Source organism: Eleutherodactylus coqui, chromosome 9 (assembly GCF_035609145.1).
Source record: "Eleutherodactylus coqui strain aEleCoq1 chromosome 9, aEleCoq1.hap1, whole genome shotgun sequence".
Lineage (NCBI taxonomy): Eukaryota > Metazoa > Chordata > Amphibia > Anura > Eleutherodactylidae > Eleutherodactylus > Eleutherodactylus coqui.
Genome location: NC_089845.1, coordinates 172861744 through 172874675, shown reverse-complemented (window position 1 = coordinate 172874675; position 12932 = coordinate 172861744). Strand labels below are relative to the sequence as shown.

Below are 12932 nucleotides of genomic sequence, written 5' to 3'. Positions count from 1 at the left end.
TGTACTTAGGGGGCAGTGTTATAGTAGTTATATTCTTGTACATGGGAGCAGTATTATAGTAGTTATATTCTTGTACATAGGGGGCAGTATTATAGTAGTTATATTCTTGTACATAGGGGGCAGTATTATAGTAGTTATATTCTTGTACATAGGGGGCAGTATTATAGTAGTTATATTCTTGTACATAGGGGGCAGTATTATAGTAGTTATATTCTTGTACATAGGGGACAGTATTATAGTAGTTATATTCTTGTACATAGGGGGCAGTATTATAGTAGATATATTCTTGTACATAGGGGGCAGTATTATAGTAGTTATATTCTTGTACATAGGGGGCAGTATTATAGTAGTTATATTCTTGTACATAGGAGGCAGTATTATAGTAGTTATATTCTTGTACACGGGGCAGTATTATAGTAGTTATATTCTTGTACATAGGGGGCAGTATTATAGTAGTTATATTCTTGTACATAGGGGGGCAGTATTATAGTAGTTATATTCTTGTACATAGGGGGCAGTGTTATAGTAGTTATATTCTTGTACATAGGGGGCAGTATTATAGTAGTTATATTCTTGTACATAGGGGGCAGTATTATAGTAGATATATTCTTGTACATAGGGGGCAGTATTATAGTAGTTATATTCTTGTACATAGGGGGCAGTATTATAGTAGTTATATTCTTGTACATAGGGGGCAGTATTATAGTAGTTATATTCTTGTACATAGGGGGCAATATTATAGTAGTTATATTCTTGTACATAGGAGCAGTATTATAGTAGTTATATTCTTGTACATAGGGGGCAGTATTATAGTAGTTATATTCTTGTACATAGGGGGCAGTGTTATAGTAGTTATATTCTTGTACATAGGGGGCAGTATTATAGTAGTTATATTCTTGTACATAGGGGGCAGTATTATAGTAGTTATATTCTTGTACATAGGGGGCAGTATTATAGTAGATATATTCTTGTACATAGGGGGCAGTATTATAGTAGTTATATTCTTGTACATAGGGGGCAGTATTATAGTAGTTATATTCTTATACATAGGGGGCAGTATTATAGTAGTTATATTCTTGTACATAGGGGGCAGTATTATAGTAGTTATATTCTTGTACATAGGAGCAGTATTATAGTAGTTATATTCTTGTACATAGGGAGCAGTATTATAGTAGTTATATTCTTGTACATAGGGGGCAGTATTATAGTAGTTATATTCTTGTACATAGGGGGCAATATTATAGTAGTTATATTCTTGTACATAGGAGCAGTATTATAGTAGTTATATTCTTGTACATAGGGGGCAGTATTATAGTAGTTATATTCTTGTACATAGGGGGCAGTGTTATAGTAGTTATATTCTTGTACATGGGAGCAGTATTATAGTAGTTATATTCTTGTACATAGGGGGCAGTATTATAGTAGTTATATTCTTGTACATAGGGGGCAGTATTATAGTAGTTATATTCTTGTACATAGGGGGCAGTATTATAGTAGTTATATTCTTGTACATAGGGGGCAGTATTATAGTAGTTATATTCTTGTACATAGGGGACAGTATTATAGTAGTTATATTCTTGTACATAGGGGGCAGTATTATAGTAGATATATTCTTGTACATAGGGGGCAGTATTATAGTAGTTATATTCTTGTACATAGGGGGCAGTATTATAGTAGTTATATTCTTGTACATAGGAGGCAGTATTATAGTAGTTATATTCTTGTACACGGGGCAGTATTATAGTAGTTATATTCTTGTACATAGGGGGCAGTATTATAGTAGTTATATTCTTGTACATAGGGGGGCAGTATTATAGTAGTTATATTCTTGTACATAGGGGGGCAGTATTATAGTAGTTATATTCTTGTACATAGGGTGCAGTATTATAGTAGTTATATTCTTGTACATAGGAGCAGTATTATAGTAGTTATATTCTTGTACATAGGAGGCAGTATTATAGTAGTTATATTCTTGTACATAGGAGCAGTATTATAGTAGTTATATTCTTGTACATAGGGGGCAGTATTATAGTAGTTATATTCTTGTACATAGGGGGCAGTGTTATAGTAGTTATATTCTTGTACATGGGAGCAGTATTATAGTAGTTATATTCTTGTACATAGGGGGCAGTATTATAGTAGTTATATTCTTGTACATAGGGGGCAGTATTATAGTAGTTATATTCTTGTACATAGGGGGCAGTATTATAGTAGTTATATTCTTGTACATAGGGGGCAGTATTATAGTAGTTATATTCTTGTACATAGGGGGCAGTATTATAGTAGATATATTCTTGTACATAGGGGGCAGTATTATAGTAGTTATATTCTTGTACATAGGGGGCAGTATTATAGTAGTTATATTCTTGTACATAGGGGGCAGTATTATAGTAGTTATATTCTTGTACATAGGAGGCAGTATTATAGTAGTTATATTCTTGTACACGGGGCAGTATTATAGTAGTTATATTCTTGTACATAGGGGGCAGTATTATAGTAGTTATATTCTTGTACATAGGGGGGCAGTATTATAGTAGTTATATTCTTGTACATAGGGGGGCAGTATTATAGTAGTTATATTCTTGTACATAGGGGGGCAGTATTATAGTAGTTATATTCTTGTACATAGGGGTGCAGTATTATAGTAGTTATATTCTTGTACATAGGGTGCAGTATTATAGTAGTTATATTCTTGTACATAGGAGCAGTATTATAGTAGTTATATTCTTGTACATAGGAGGCAGTATTATAGTAGTTATATTCTTGTACATAGGGGGCAGTATTATAGAAGTTATATTCTTGTACATAGGAGCAGTATTATAGTAGTTATATTCTTGTACATAGGAGGCAGTATTATAGTAGTTATATTCTTGTACATAGGAGCAGTATTATAGTAGTTATATTCTTGTACATAGGGGGCAGTATTATAGTAGTTATATTCTTGAACATAGGGGGCAGTATTATAGTAGTTATATTCTTGTACATAGTGGGCAGTATTATAGTAGTTATATTCTTGTACATAGGGGGCAGTATTATAGTAGTTATATTCTTGTACATAGGAGCAGTATTATAGTAGTTATATTCTTGTACATAGGAGCAGTATTATAGTAGTTATATTCTTGTACATACGAGGCAGTATTATAGTAGTTATATTCTTGTACATAGGGGCAGTATTACAGTAGTTATATTCTTGTACATAGGGGACCGTATTATAGTAGTTATATCCTTGTACATAGGAGGCAGTATTATAGTAGTTATATTCTTGTACATAGGGGAGAAGTATTATAGTAGTTATATTCTTGTACATAGGGGAGAAGTATTATAGTAGTTATATTCTTGTACATAGGGGAGAAGTATTATAGTAGTTATATTCTTGTACATAGGGGAGAAGTATTATAGTAGTTATATTCTTGTACATACGAGGCAGTATTATAGTAGTTATATTCTTGTACATAGAGGGCAGTATTACAGTAGTTATATTCTTGTACATAGGGGACAGTATTATAGTAGTTATATTCTTGTACATAGGAGCAGTATTATAGTAGTTATATTCTTGTACATAGGGGGCAGTATTATAGTAGTTATATTCTTGTACATAGGAGGCAGTATTATAGTAGTTATATTCTTGTACATAGGGGGCAGTATTATAGTAGTTATATTCTTGTACATAGGGGGCAGTATTATAGCAGTTATATTCTTGTACACAGGAGCAGTATTATAGCAGTTATATTCTTGTACATAGGGGGCAGTATTATAATAGTTATATTCTTGTACATAGGGGGCAGTATTATAGCAGTTATATTCTTGTACATAGGGGACAATATTATAGTAGTTATATTCTTGTACATAGGGGGCAGTATTATAGGATTTGCTATTCTTGTACATAGGGGGCAGTATTATAGTAGTTATATTCTTCTACATAGGGGGCAGTATTATAGTAGTTATATTCTTGTACATAGGGGCAGTATTATAGTAGTTATATTCTTGTACATAGGGGGCAGTATTATAGTAGTTATATTCTTGTACATAGGGGGCAGTATTATAGTAGTTATTTTCTTGTACATAGGGGGCAGTATTATAGTAGGTATATTCTTGGACATAGGGGGCAGTATTATAGTAGTTCTTGTACATAGGGGGCAGTATTATAGTAGTTATATTCCTGTACATAGGGGCAGTATTATAGTAGTTATATTCTTGTACATAGGGGGCAGTATTTTAGTTGGTATATTCTTGTACATAGGGGGCAGTATTATAGTAGTTATATTCTTGTACAAAGGGGGCAGTATTATAGTAGTTATATTCTTGTACATAGGAGGCAGTATTATAGTAGTTATATTCTTGTACATAGGGGGCAGTATTATAGCAGTTATATTCTTGTACATAGGGGGCAGTATTATAGCAGTTATATTCTTGTACATAGGAGCAGTATTATAGTAGTTATATTCTTGTACATAGGGGGCAGTATTATAGTAGTTATATTCTTGTACATAGGGGCAGTATTATAGTAGTTATATTCTTGTACATAGGAGGCAGTATTATAGTAGTTATATTCTTGTACATAGGGGGCAGTATTATAGTAGTTATATTCTTGTACATAGGGGGCAGTATTATAGCAGTTATATTCTTGTACATAGGGGACAGTATTATAGCAGTTATATTCTTGTACATAGGGGGCAGTATTATAGCAGTTATATTCTTGTACATAGGGGGCAGTATTATAGTAGTTATATTCTTGTACATAGGGGGCAGTATTATAGTAGTTATATTCTTGTACATAGGGGGCAGTATTATAGTAGTTATATTCTTGTACATAGGGGGCAGTATTATAGTAGTTATATTCTTGTACATAGAGAGCAGTATTATAGTAGTTATATTCTTGTACATAGAGAGCAGTATTATAGTAGTTATATTCTTGTACATAGGAGCAGTATTATAGTAGTTATATTCTTGTACATAGAGAGCAGTATTATAGTAGTTATATTCTTGTACATAGGGGGCAGTATTATAGTAGTTATATTCTTGTACATAGGGGGCAGTATTATAGTAGTTATATTCTTGTACATAGGAGGCAGTATTATAGTAGTTATATTCTTGTACATAGGGGGCAGTATTATAGTAGTTATATTCTTGTACATAGGGGCAGTATTATAGTAGTTATATTCTTGTACATAGGGGGCAGTATTATAGTAGTTATATTCTTGTACATAGGGGGCAGTATTATAGTAGTTATATTCTTGTACATAGGGGGCAGTATTATAGTAGGTATATTCTTGGACATAGGGGGCAGTATTATAGTAGTTATATTCCTGTACATAGGGGCAGTATTATAGTAGTTATATTCTTGTACATAGGGGGCAGTATTTTAGTTGGTATATTCTTGTACATAGGGGGCAGTATTATAGTAGTTATATTCTTGTACATAGGAGCAGTATTATAGTAGTTATATTCTTGTACATAGGGGGCAGTATTATAGTAGTTATATTCTTGTACATAGGGGGCAGTATTATAGTAGTTATATTCTTGTACATGGGGGCAGTATTATAGTAGGTATATTTTTGGACATAGGGGGCAGTATTATAGTAGGTATATTCTTGGACATAGGGGGCAGTATTATAGTTGGTATGTTCTTGGACATAGGGGGCAGTATTATAGTAGGTATGTTCTTGGAAATTATACCGCTGAGGTAACATGAAAGCTGCGCTGTGATTGGTTGTTATATATTATACTGCTGAGGTAACATGAAAGCTGTGCTGTGATTGGTTGTTATATATTATACAGCGGAGGAAACATGAAAGCTGCGCTGTGATTGGTTGCTATTAATTATAGTCCGTCTGCTCGGTGTGGATGATGGAAGCTTCTGGCCGTTTCGTCCTTCTCGTATGACAAGATCGGACTTGCGGCTGCTGCGGTCACATGAACTGCTGCAGTTTGCTGCTGAATGCCGCAGCGCCAATCACATCAGCCGGTTGGAATTGCGTAATCTGGGACAGAGAAGTAGTTTGAGGCGTTTGCTGTTTTATCGTATATATCTGCGTATGCGGATACAGCCGCCGCTCCTGCGCCGTTCGGTTGGTAGCGGTGCTGCGGATCGGCGCCATCACTCACAGGATATAGCCGAGAGGTATAATGTGACTGCCTGAGGGCGCAGCACAGTATCAGTGGGGTGCGCGGTGTCATGTCTGGGCTGACCGCTCGGCCGGCTGCGTCTGTTACTTTACCTCTTTGCGCTGCTGGCGGTGGGACGAGTTTTATCCTCCGTTTTCTTGTTATTAGTACCTGACTGTTGCCGGATTATCAGACGTTCCGCATTACGGGAGGCTGCACCTTTTATATAATGCATCGTTCCTGCAGAGTGACGCGGGGAGGTGTCCGGCTGGCCCCGCGCCGTGCACTACTGGTTACATTGCTTACACTTGGCTGCACCTTGCTTTTGCCCAGTTAGAGGCTGGCGAGGCGATGCCAGCTCTGAGCCGCTGCCACGCTGACTGTTTGGAGGTATTATTACCTGGCGCCGGCCTGTAATCTGTAAGCGCTCTGATCTGTCTGAGATCCGGATAATCGTGCGATCAGCGGAGGCTCTCAGCTGTTTAAGCTGTTCAGTGCCATGACCAATGCTGCCTCACAGGGGTAGGCGGGCGCAGACCTGGTGCGGACGGACGCGTTCTGACCGCACATCCTGAGGTGTCCTGACGACGGCCGAGCTGCGCATCACACATCACAGGGCCGAGGGTTGTGGGTGCCACATGTGCCGCTATTGGCTGTGTCAACGGCCCCGTATGTGCTTGCGGATGCGCTGCGTTTCTCGGGGTGCAGTTTGGCCCTTCTTGCGTTTTTTCTGTTGCTCCCGTAATTGTTGTGTACTAAATAAAGCATGCGGACCTGCGCCCATGCGGACCTGCGCCCATGCGGACCTGCGCCCATGCGGACCTGCGCCCATGCGCAGTAATTCCCCGTATGTCTGCGCGGTCCTGCGGACGTCGCGCCGCCTCTTTGGTATACGCAGTAAAGTGGATCGTGTCTTGTTTTACACGTATAATAACTTGCTTGAGAGCCGCTCGTCTGACTGCGCCAATGTAGAGCAGCGGGCCGCCCGGCTGGGTGGTATAGATGCGGCCTGTAACTGTGTCAGCGCGTCTGAGGACCGTCACTCGGCCATGGCACGTTCGCTGCTGCTGCCCGCCGCTCCCCAGTGCTGCGTCTCCGTACCCACTAATGAGTAGTGACTTGTACGCGCACAACGCGCTCCGCACCGCTGCGGGAATTGCGCTGCTTTACCGGGTGACATGAAAGGGTTATTTGCCGTTTCTACACTTTTATGGCTTCACGCCGTGTTTCGGGGTGTGCAGGAAGCGCCGTCCGCGGTCTAGGAGGACGCAGCGGTACCTGTGACTCGTGTACCGTCATGCCGCCGCGCCTATACCGCCTGCACAACCTTATAAAGACTTGTGTCTTGGAGAAATAAAAAGGTTTTTTACGCCCGCGGAAATAAAAGACCCCCGAGGGGGCGGAGCTTCCTGCAGCGCTGGCTTGTGGGAGGTCTTTGGGAACTGCGGGACGTTGGCGTTCACCGTAGGATCCCCCTTTGGAGGGGGGCACCCGAATCCTGGTCGCGGCATTTAACCCTTTCCAATCCACTGTCTGACCTCTGAAGACATTATGATTTAAGACTGTACAACTCTGATGTTGGAAGACGTCCATCGGGGTTCTCTTACTGTATATTGCCAGCCTCTCTGCTGTTGGAGCCTATCCAACGTGTCACCTCATGCATTACTGGCCTTAGCCAGCAGATAGCACCATTGTATAACAGCAGAAAAAGAGTAAGCCCCCTAGGAAAACCAGAATACAAATTGGATTGGAAAGAGTTAAAATGTACTGTTAGAATGGACAGCATTTAAAGTGTTAACAGCCATGATCAGCCGAGCGCTGATTGCAGCTGTTGCCGGAGGGTGTCAGTTGTCAGAAGCAGCCGGCAGCGGGCCTGTATATAGCAGGCACAGCTGCCCATCGATGCCGGAGGGCGGTCCTGCACCACCTGACACTGAAGGGGTTAAAGCGGCGTCCAGGCAGAAGTGACCATTCTAAATTGCAATTAAAAGGGTTAAGACAATGGAGCACAAAGCGCACTTACCTGCTCAGTCCCGGGCAGTCCTCCTAGACCGACAACGGAAGGCGGGTGACTGCCAGTCACAGGTGGCAGCGATGCATCATGGGGCACAGGATGTGAGTGCCCATGCCAGCAGGATGGCTCCCCCAGCAATCGGCGGATCAGGCCCAGCCCCCGCTCTCAGCGCCCCCCCCCTCCTCCGCCCCCGGGGGATCACCCCTAATCCCACTCTGGGGAGAGGTGCCGCCCGCCACCATTTCCCCTGCAGCGCCCCCACTGTCTCACTGCCGGGATGGCAGTCTCTGACTGAACAGCTGTTCATTGTGGGACATAAAGGGGGTCCCGGGAGAGGGGACTGCGCTAAAAGGAGAAAGGAACAGGGGGCGCCGTCTTTGCACAACCCTTTTAAAGCAGGTGTCAGAATAGCGCCACCTCTGGTGTGTCTGGTGTTGCGGTTCACCTCATTCACTTGAATTCTGCAGTACCAGACACGGCCTTTTGGGGTGCTGTTTTCAGGCCCTTTTCTCTAATCCTGCGTTGTATTGTCCTATCCCCTCATCATACCAGAAGTTGTGTCTACGATGCCCTGCTGCATGGCATTGTGGGGGATGTAGTGTTTTATATTGATGTGCATGCTGACTGGTTCCCGTCGCTGACCGTTGGCTCTGTGGAGGCCCCTCTGTGCGCCGCCCGCCGCCCCTCTGTGCGCCGCCCGCCGCCCCTCTGTGCGCCGCCCGCCGCCCCTCTGTGCGCCGCCCGCCGCCCCTCTGTGCGCCGCCCGCCGCCCCTCTGTGCGCCGCCCGCCGCCCCTCTGTGCGCCGCCCGCCGCCCCTCTGTGCGCCGCCCGCCGCCCCTCTGTGCGCCGCCCGCCGCCCCTTGCTGCGGGATGTTCTGGCCGCGGTCTGACAGCTGCCGCTGCACTCGCCGGCCGTGGTGGAAGCCAATTACTTCAGTTCTCCATTTCACACGCTAAAATCTTTCAGTTTCTCGCATTCCGTTCCTGGAATGTTAATTTGGCGCGCAGTTTCTTTGGGTCTTTTTTGCATTGTGCAAAGCAATATTTAGCAGAAGGAGGGTCCCATAAAGGAGGGTCACTGGCGCTGCCACACGAGCTCTGGTGCCCAGTGTCCCCCCTGCAGGCTGCCCCTCGGTGATCAGGACGTGTGGTGGCACTGCACGCCGACTACTGGGCCGCAGCGCCTTCTGAGATTACACTTGGCCTGTACACAACTACAAATTGGTGGCTGGGGGCGCCGCCCTCTGCCGTCCGCTGCTGGGGGCGCCGCCCTCTGCCGTCCGCTGCTGGTCGCTGGGGGCGCCGCCCTCTGCCGTCCGCTGCTGGTCGCTGGGGGCCCGCCTGGGTTTGGTACTGATCGCTAGGGTCCAACATTAAACCCCCTGCCTCATACTGTGCGGGGCCCGGGCCCCTCTGATGGTCTCATCAATATACTGTACACCCACCAACCAGAACATTAAACCTCCTGCCTCGTATTGCGTGGGCCCCTCATGACCCATAGGGCCCGGACACCTCTGATGGTCTCCTCTACCTGCCTCGTATTGTGTGGGCCCCTCATGACCCACGGGGCCCGGACCCCTCTGAGCAGTCCTGTGCAGGTCCTGGAAGTTGCCAACCTCCATGGATCGGACATGTTGTCCAGCACATCCCACAGAGGCTCCGTCTGATGAGACCCGATGTGAGGTGATCCGGGGCCCCCCGTGTAGCACTGTGGGGTGATTCGGGGCCCCTCGTGTAGCACTGTGGGGTGATTCGGGGCCCCTCGTGTAGCACTGTGGGGTGATTCGGGGCCCCTCGTGTAGCGATGTGGGGTGATTCGGGGCCCCTCGTGTAGCGATGTGGGGTGATCCGGGGCCCCTCGTGTAGCGATGTGGGGTGATCCGGGGCCCCTCGTGTAGCGATGTGGGGTGATCCGGGGCCCCTCGTGTAGCGATGTGGGGTGATCCGGGGCCCCTCGTGTAGCGATGTGGGGTGATCCGGGGCCCCTCGTGTAGCGATGTGGGGTGATCCGGGGCCCCTCGTGTAGCGATGTGGGGTGATCCGGGGCCCCTCGTGTAGCGATGTGGGGTGATCCGGGGCCCCTCGTGTAGCGATGTGGGGTGATCCGGGGCCCCTCGTGTAGCGATGTGGGGTGATCCGGGGCCCCTCGTGTAGCGATGTGGGGTGATCCGGGGCCCCTCGTGTAGCGATGTGGGGTGATCCGGGGCCCCTCGTGTAGCGATGTGGGGTGATCCGGGGCCCCTCGTGTAGCGATGTGGGGTGATCCGGGGCCCCTCGTGTAGCGATGTGGGGTGATCCGGGGCCCCTCGTGTAGCGATGTGGGGTGATCCGGGGCCCCTCGTGTAGCGATGTGGGGTGATCCGGGGCCCCTCGTGTAGCGATGTGGGGTGATCCGGGGCCCCTCGTGTAGCGATGTGGGGTGATCCGGGGCCCCTCGTGTAGCGATGTGGGGTGATCCGGGGCCCCTCGTGTAGCGATGTGGGGTGATCCGGGGCCCCTCGTGTAGCACTGTGGGGTGATCCGGGGGCCCCTCGTGTAGCACTGTGGGGTGATCCGGGGGCCCCTCATTGCTCCATGTCTGCCATACCGTTTCCTTCCAGATGGGGTCCCTGCACGCTTGCACCCCTTGTATGTTGGCTCTGGTTGATCGGTATTCTAGAACTACTGATATGAGACCTGGAGACGGGAGATGATTTCACCCGCAGCGATTATCAGTCGGAGGGGGGGGGGGGGGCTCCCGCGGGAGTCGGGTCGGAGGTGGGGGCTCCCGCGGCAGTCGGGTCGGAGGTGGGGAGGTGGGGGCTCCCGCGGCAGTCGGGTCGGAGGTGGGGGGGGGGGGCTCCCGCGGCAGTCGGGTCGGAGGTGGGGAGGTGGGGGCTCCCGCGGCAGTCGGGTCGGAGGTGGGGAGGTGGGGGCTCCCGCGGCAGTCGGGTCGGAGGTGGGGAGGTGGGGGCTCCCGCGGCAGTCGGGTCGGAGGTGGGGAGGTGGGGGCTCCCGCGGCAGTCGGGTCGGAGGTGGGGGCTCCCGCGGCAGTCGGGTCGGAGGTGGGGGGGGGGGGGGCTCCCGCGGCAGTCGGGTCGGAGGTGGGGGCTCCCGCGGCAGTCGGGTCGGAGGTGGGGGGGGGGGGCTCCCGCGGCAGTCGGGTCGGAGGTGGGGAGGTGGGGGCTCCCGCGGCAGTCGGGTCGGAGGTGGGGAGGTGGGGGCTCCCGCGGCAGTCGGGTCGGAGGTGGGGGGGGGGGGGGGGCTCCCGCGGCAGTCGGGTCGGAGGTGGGGGGGGGGCTCCCGCGGCAGTCGGGTCGGAGGTGGGGGGGGGGGGGCTCCCGCGGCAGTCGGGTCGGAGGTGGGGAGGGGGGGGGCTCCCGCGGCAGTCGGGTCGGAGAGGGGGGCTCCTTCTGCAGTCGGGTGGTTGGAGCCTCCTGTGGCAGCCATTTGACTCTCAGCAATATCCATCAGACCTGTCATAATCAGCTAGAACTTTTATGGACCGCCCACTTGACACATTTACTGGAAGTCGGAGCAAAGAAAGAAGTTATGAAAGCCTCCTGCTATAGCCTGCGAGGTGGTGAGTGGTGACTGCCCGTCTTGCTGATGTGCCGCCACGACTGGAGGACTTTAACCCCTTAGTGCATCTGCAGTCGTCACATGACGTCCGCTCGTTAGAACAGCCGGCTGATGATTCCCTGTCGCCCTCGGCTGCTGGTTGTGCTGGTATTGAAGCCTTTAGAGATGGTCTGGTGTCGTCTTGCAGGCGCTGGCATGAAGCGTGAGCCCTTCTGTGGCGGCCCGGCCCAGTGACCCGGCGCAGCCTGACCCCAGACAGCGGAGTATTTCCCCGGCGCTGGTCCGAAGGCGCGGAGGGGAAGATGTTAATGAATGCGCTGACGAGCTTCTGTCTCCTTGAAGTCGGGCTGAGCGCCCCCGAGGACCCGGCTAATTAAACACCAGAGACCCTGGAATTGGGGACAGCCAGTGGTAGCAGCCGGGGAGGGGGGGGGGGGAGGAGTCGGGGGGGGGGGGGGGGGGGGACTCATTTTTGTATTACATGCTTTTCATAATTTAACCCTTTCTCTATGAAAGTTGTTTATTCCAACGGGGGAGCCACAGAACGCTGCGCCAAGCTCCGTAGAACTAAATGGAGTGGCGGTCCCACAAATGCATACTGATGGCGCTGTTCTTGGGGTGACATTTGCCCTTCGTATAGGAGACTAGTAATGATTCTGAAATTATATAGTACCAGTGTTTCCAATGCGCCATACAACTCTGCTACATGTCGGTCAGACACGCCCAGCTCTGCTACATGTCGGTCAGACACGCCCAGCTCTGCTACATGTCGGTCAGACACGCCCAGCTCTGCTACATGTCGGTCAGACACGCCCAGCTCTGCTACATGTCGGTCAGACACGCCCAGCTCTGCCACATGTCGGTCAGACACGCCCAGCTCTGCCACATGTCGGTCAGACACGCCCAGCTCTGCTACATGTCGGTCAGACACGCCCAGCTCTGCTACATGTCGGTCAGACACGCCCAGCTCTGCTACATGTCGGTCAGACACGCCCAGCTCTGCTACATGTCGGTCAGACACGCCCAGCTCTGCTACATGTCGGTCAGACACGCCCAGCTCTGCTACATGTCGGTCAGACACGCCCAGCTCTGCTACATGTCGGTCAGACACGCCCAGCTCTGCTACATGTCGGTCAGACACGCCCAGCTCTGCTACATGTCGGTCAGACACGCCCAGCTCTGCTACATGTCGGTCAGACACGCCCAGCTCTGCTACATGTCGGTCAGACACGCCCAGCTCTGCGACATGTC

General features: G+C 48.7%; 1 protein-coding gene across 4 annotated transcripts in view; it reads left to right on the top strand.

Moving 5' to 3' along the window:
• Positions 1–12932, top strand: part of CYRIB (CYFIP related Rac1 interactor B) — a 209557-nt gene that overhangs the window by 105858 nt on the left and 90767 nt on the right. The window lies entirely within an intron of this gene.